Source organism: Scyliorhinus canicula, unplaced genomic scaffold (genome assembly GCF_902713615.1).
Source record: "Scyliorhinus canicula unplaced genomic scaffold, sScyCan1.1, whole genome shotgun sequence".
In the NCBI taxonomy this organism is placed as follows: Eukaryota; Metazoa; Chordata; class Chondrichthyes; order Carcharhiniformes; family Scyliorhinidae; genus Scyliorhinus; species Scyliorhinus canicula.
The window spans coordinates 9,145-14,832 of NW_024055744.1; the positions used below are offsets into that span (position 1 = coordinate 9,145).

The 5,688-nt window shown below is 46.5% G+C and overlaps 2 non-coding genes across 2 annotated transcripts; both read left to right on the forward strand.

Annotated features, from left to right (window-relative positions):
- Window positions 1-393: 393 nt before the first annotated feature.
- Window positions 394-466, forward strand: trnav-cac. The gene has a single exon. It is a non-coding gene; the product is annotated as a tRNA-Val (tRNA).
- Window positions 467-4,161: 3,695 nt separating this feature from the next.
- On the forward strand, window positions 4,162-4,251 carry trnap-cgg. Its single transcript is given in 2 exon segments — window positions 4,162-4,197; window positions 4,216-4,251. It is a non-coding gene; the product is annotated as a tRNA-Pro (tRNA).
- The last annotated feature ends 1,437 nt before the right edge of the window (window positions 4,252-5,688 follow it).

Consider the following 5,688-nt stretch of genomic DNA (forward strand, 5'->3'; position numbering starts at 1 on the left):
TAAACTACATAATTTCCGTGTTCACATCTTCTGGCCCAGTGAAACATTGATCATTGATCGAATGATCAAACGTTGATCAAACTGGGCGTGGATTCGACAGAAATTCCTTTGTCAAAAGCGAATTGGACGATCAGCTGAAATGGAGAAAACTCAAGGCCGTTGAAACAGAGAAAAACATTGAGACTAATCAAAGGATTGTTCTTTTGAAAAGCTGGTCGAGGTGATCGAAGTGCCGCTTATTGCGGCTTGCCAATTTATGGTTACATGAATTTATTAGTATCTCTGCAGCATTCCTAATGAGAACAGCCGAATTCTAAAAAACAAAGGTGTGACTGAGTGACAGAACAGTGTCCGCTTTCTACACAGGCTCATTAGAGTGAACATCAGCCAGCGGTTTCTGTAGTGTAGTGGTTATCACGTTCGCCTCACACGCGAAAGGTCCCCGGTTCGAAACCGGGCAGAAACATTATGGCGATAAATTTTATTCTTGCTGTTTTCTGTTTACTCATTAAGAGAATCCATGACCTTACACCCGTTTCAAATGATATCCTACAAAATCCACCATTATGGGGACTGGGAGGAATCGGTCAGAGAGTTCACACGTGTTAAGTGTGAATGGTTTTCCAATGAGCTGCGACATTTTCTGATTCGAATAATAATGTTAAATCAATTTCTCTGCCGCTTGTCTAAGTTTTCAGCCGAATTGAACTCTCTCAAAAGGAGTTTCTTCAGTGCAACAAGAATGCAGGTTTCGTGATCTCGGTCAGAGGGTCAAACTCGGTGCCTCTTTATGTGGTGTGGTGGTTGTCATGTTTACTTTACACTTAAAAAAAACCCTGGATTGGTAACGGCGTAAATACATTATCGAATCCCATTCGATTAAGTGTTTGGGAAAAGTTGCATAATTGACATTTTCATTGTCACACATCCCGAATAACCCTTAAACTGAGTGAATCTGCCGTGTGGAACCCCGGTTCCCAGAGCTTCAGCCTGATTCTCTGCATTGCCAGTTTAGTGACAATAACACAACTCAACACCAACTATCGCCCCCAGTGAATCCGTTCTCGATTATTACCTGAATATAATATCTGACAAAGCAAATGTCATTTGCTCTCATATATGCTGGAAAATGCATTCAGGGGAAGCAGAAATGCTGAAAATTGCCGGCACACTGAGCAGGAACACAGATGCTCCTATATTGACTCGGCACAAATATTAACAGTTCGTTCAATGGCGATTAATGCAGTTTAGAGGCTGGGATTGTCTCTGTTAATATATTAAATTGATTAACACTAAAAGACCGGCTGGGAATCCTGCAGGAAGTAACTCACCTCCTCCCCCCCCCCCCCCCCCCCCCCCCCCCCCTCAGCAGTCACAAGTCAGGAATTAAATGGCTCAAAGGGCAAAGCTGGCTGGGTGGATTGGCCATGCGAAATGACTGGGTTACGAGGGGTGTGGGCCGAGTTAGGGTGCCCTTTCCAAGGGTCGGTGATGACTCGATGGGCCGAATGGTCTCCTCCTGCACTGTTGGGATTGTATGATTCTACCAATATTGATCTCCTTCAGTTCCTCCCTCTCACTAAACCCTCCATTCCCAACGTTTCTGCCATCTGATTTGTGTCAGTTTCTGTCTCTTTAGAATACACTGGAATTTGTCAAAAAGGCTACTAAAAGTAAATCTAATAATCTAAACGATCAACTGAATTGGGTTAAAGTTATTCAATATGCATTTTTCATGGACTTTGCAAACTGATGTTGAAAAGTTTACCACGAGCCAGCCAGGAATCTCCTGATCCGTAGTCAGGCGCGTTATCCATTGCGCCACTGGCCCACAGGGAAATGCAACTGTTACAAATTGTTTCAATACGTCACCCAGACTATTTATCCCAAAGTGCTTCACAACTCTGGGGGAAATTCTCTCAGGATCCCCCCCCCCCCCCCCCGGCGGATTGGATTGGAGTCGGGGTTGAATTTGGTGACAATGTAAATACACCAATGCTGTTCCCAGCCTGGGAGGTCATTCCTGAAAAACAGAAAGAATGAGCTGCCAGTTGTGGGATCGTGTCCAGTGTCTGTTTGTGGGGAAATGCAGTTGGTGAATGGCCAGGCTGGAGTAACACTGACCAGGACATAAAACAACAAGTGAATGAATGTAAGTTTGGAAATTCCCAGCTCCTTCCTGTCTGCAGGTATTTCCCGCTCTGAGCTGCACAATGAACAACGAACCACACCGATAAAACTAACTTTTATTTCCTGCCCGTTCAACTGGTGTCGGTGCCGGTGATGTTTATGGACAAACTGCAGGCTCTGTTTCCCCTGCTGCATTTATTCCCCTGGAACTGATACTCTCATTTTCTGTTTCCATCAAATGTCCGAACGCTGTAAAGTTCCGATCATGTCCACCAGAGGGCGACATGGTCACATGTTTCCTCATCAAATACCCGCCATAATATTCACCTTAAGGTGCTGTCTCAGTCAATGGTTCCTCTCTGCTTTCAAACATAGGAGCAGGTGAAATAGAAGCAGAAGTTGGCCATTCGGCCCCTTCAGGCTGTTCTACCATTCAATAAGATGTGGAGATGCCGGCGTTGGACTGGGGTGAGCACAGTAAGAAGTCTTCCAACACCAGTTTAAAGTCCAACAGGTTTGTTTCAAACACGAGCTTTCGGAGCGCAGCTCCTTCATGGGGTGTGTAAAGAGGTGGGTTCCACAACCATATATATAGACAGTCAATGATACAAAGACTCACATTTAATGTATCACCTTGCAGCACTCACTTTGTCGATATATGTGGTTATGGAACCCACCCCTTCATTCACCCGATGGGCCTCACGGTAGCATGGTGGTTAGCACCAATGCTTCACAGCTCCAGGGTCCCAGGTTCGATTCCCGGCTGGGTCACTGTCTGTGTGGAGTCTGCACATCCTCCCTGTGTGTGCGTGGGTTTCCTCCGGGTGCTCCGGTTTCCTCCCACAGTCCAAAGATGTGCGGGTTAGGTGGATTGGCCATGCTAAATTGCCCGTAGTGTAAGGTTAATGGGGGGATTGTTGGGATACGGGTATACGAGTTACGTGGGTTTAAGTAGGGTGATCATTGCTCGGCACAACATCGAGGGCCGAAGGGCCTGTTCTGTACTGTTCTAAAAAAAAAGAAGGAGCAGTGCTCCAAAAGCTAGTGATTTGAAACAAACCTGTTGGACTTTACCCTAGTGTTGAAAGACTTCCTACTGTTCAATAAGCTGGCTGCTTTGTTTGTGTTTCGAATTCCACATTCCCATCATGCAAACAGACGACATTTGATTCTGTGATACTAACTGGTTTGTTTTATAGCATGATACACACACGGTAGCACATACAAACAGATGAGATAGAAGCAGAAGTCGGCCATTCGGTCCCTTCAGCCTGTTCTGCTATTCACTGAGACCATGGCTGGTCTGTTTGTGTTTCGAGTTCCACATTGCCATCATGCAAACATACGAAATAAGCTTCTGTGAAACTGAATATTCTGTTTTCTAGAATGATACAGCACATGTGCAGAGTTCGAAAGAAGCTCAACAGACACTCGAGGAACAGCAGCGCATCTTTCTACTGGGCTCAATACAGCTTTCACACTCAGTGTGTGTTCAGCAGTTTCACACTGTAAATGCTGCACCCGTTTTGTGTGTCCTTCCATCGCAGATTTGGGTTTCAATCTTGTTTCCACTTGTTCTTTGTGTCCGGGCGGTAGTTGATCAATCTGCCATCGATAGCTCCTCCAGACATATCTTTTGTTTCTTTGTTTCTTCCATTGCGCTAACAGAGAGCTGGCACAGACACGGCGGCCGGAATGGCCTCATACTGTGGTGTAATCATTCTCTGATTCGATGCTAACCTCAGCCTGTGGCCAGGGAAGCCAAGGCCATTTAATCTCTCCTGACTTGCCCCCTATCAGGGCCCTTTCCTGTTCTGTTTCCTCCCTCCGGGATTTCACTTGCTTCTAATTTTCTGCATTTCTAACCTTTCCCGGTTTCAATGGAAGGTCAAGGAGGTGAAAGATGAATTTTGTTTCCGTGTCCACAAATGCTGCCTGACTCCCTGAGATTTCCCAGCATTTTCCGTAGGTAGCTGATTGGCTGTGGGTGGCAATGAAAGTATCTGTTGCCTCAATCACCTCATTCTTACCGGCTCGTTGGTCTAGGGGTAGGATTCTCGCTTCGGGGTTTATACTGCATGAAAATGTGAGAGATCCCGGGTTCAAATCCCGGACGAGCCCTTTGAAGTTGTTTTTTATTGGCCAGCAGCACGTTTTGTTCATTTCTTTCCGGTGCAGACAGCGGGATCGGTTCACGTTGGGTTTGCTTTGAGAAGCTGAGCTCACACTGCAGAGAATCAGTACGTCCCCGAGAAAATCGATACATTTTCAAAAAGCTTGACTGTGTGAGTGGACATTCACTTATCTCTATTCACTAATCCAGGTGACCCCATGATGGTGGATTCAGGCAGCGATTTGTCTGATTCATTTTATTAATTCGAGGATGTGAATATCGCTGGCGAGGCCAGGATTTATTGCCCAGAACTCTTTGCCCTTGATAAGGTGGTGGTGAGCTGTCTTCCTGAACCGCTGCAGTCCATTGGTGTAGGTACACCTACAGTGCTGTTAGGGAGGGAGTTAGAACATAGAACATAGAACAGTACAGCACAGAACAGGCCCTTCGGCCCTCGATGTTGTGCCGAGCCATGATCACCTTACTCAAACCCACGGTTCCAGGATTATTTCCCAGTCACAGTGAAGGCACAGCCGATATATTTCCAAGTAATAATAATCTTAATCACTGTCACAAGTAGTCTTACATTAACAATGCAATGAAGTTACTGTGAAAATGGTCAGGATGGGGAGTGGCCGGGAAGGAAACTTTCAGGGTGTCAGGGTCTTGGGTTTGGAAGGTGCTGTCTAAGGTGCCTTTGGTGAGTTCCTGCAGCCATCCAGGCAAGTGGAGAGTATTCCCTCACACTCCTGACTTGTGCCTTGTAGATAGTGGGCAGGCTTTGTGGGGTTAGGAGGTGAGTTACTCGCTGCAGGATTCCCAGCCTCTGACCTGCATTTGGCGCCATTGAACGAACTGTTGATATTTGTGCCGAGTCAAAATAGGAGCATCTGTGTTTCTGCTCAGCGTGCCGGCAATTTTCAGCTAATCCTGAATGCATTTTGAGGTACATGTCAGAGCGAATGACACATGCTTGAAAGTTATTATATTCAGGTGATATTGGACAGTGGATTCACTGGGGGAGTGGCTGGTGGGTGAATAGTGTAACTTGCTCTGGACCAGGTAATATTGGATAGTGGATTCACTGGGGGAGTGGCTGGTGGGGGAATAGTGTAACTGTCTCTGGACCAGGTAATATTGGATAGTGGATTCACTGGGGGAGTGGCTGGTGGGTGAATAGTGTAACTGGCTCTGGACCAGGTAATATTGGACAGTGGATTCACTGGGGGAGGGGCTGGTGGGTGAATAGTGTAACTGGCTCTGGACCAGGTAATATTGGACAGTGGATTCACTGGGGGAGTGGCTGGTGGGTGAATAGTGTAACTGGCTCTGGACCAGGTAATATTGGACAGTGGATTCACTGGGGGAGTGGCTGGTGGGTGAATAGTGTAACTGGCTCTGGACCAGGTAATATTGGATAGTGGATTCACTGGGGGAGTGGCTGG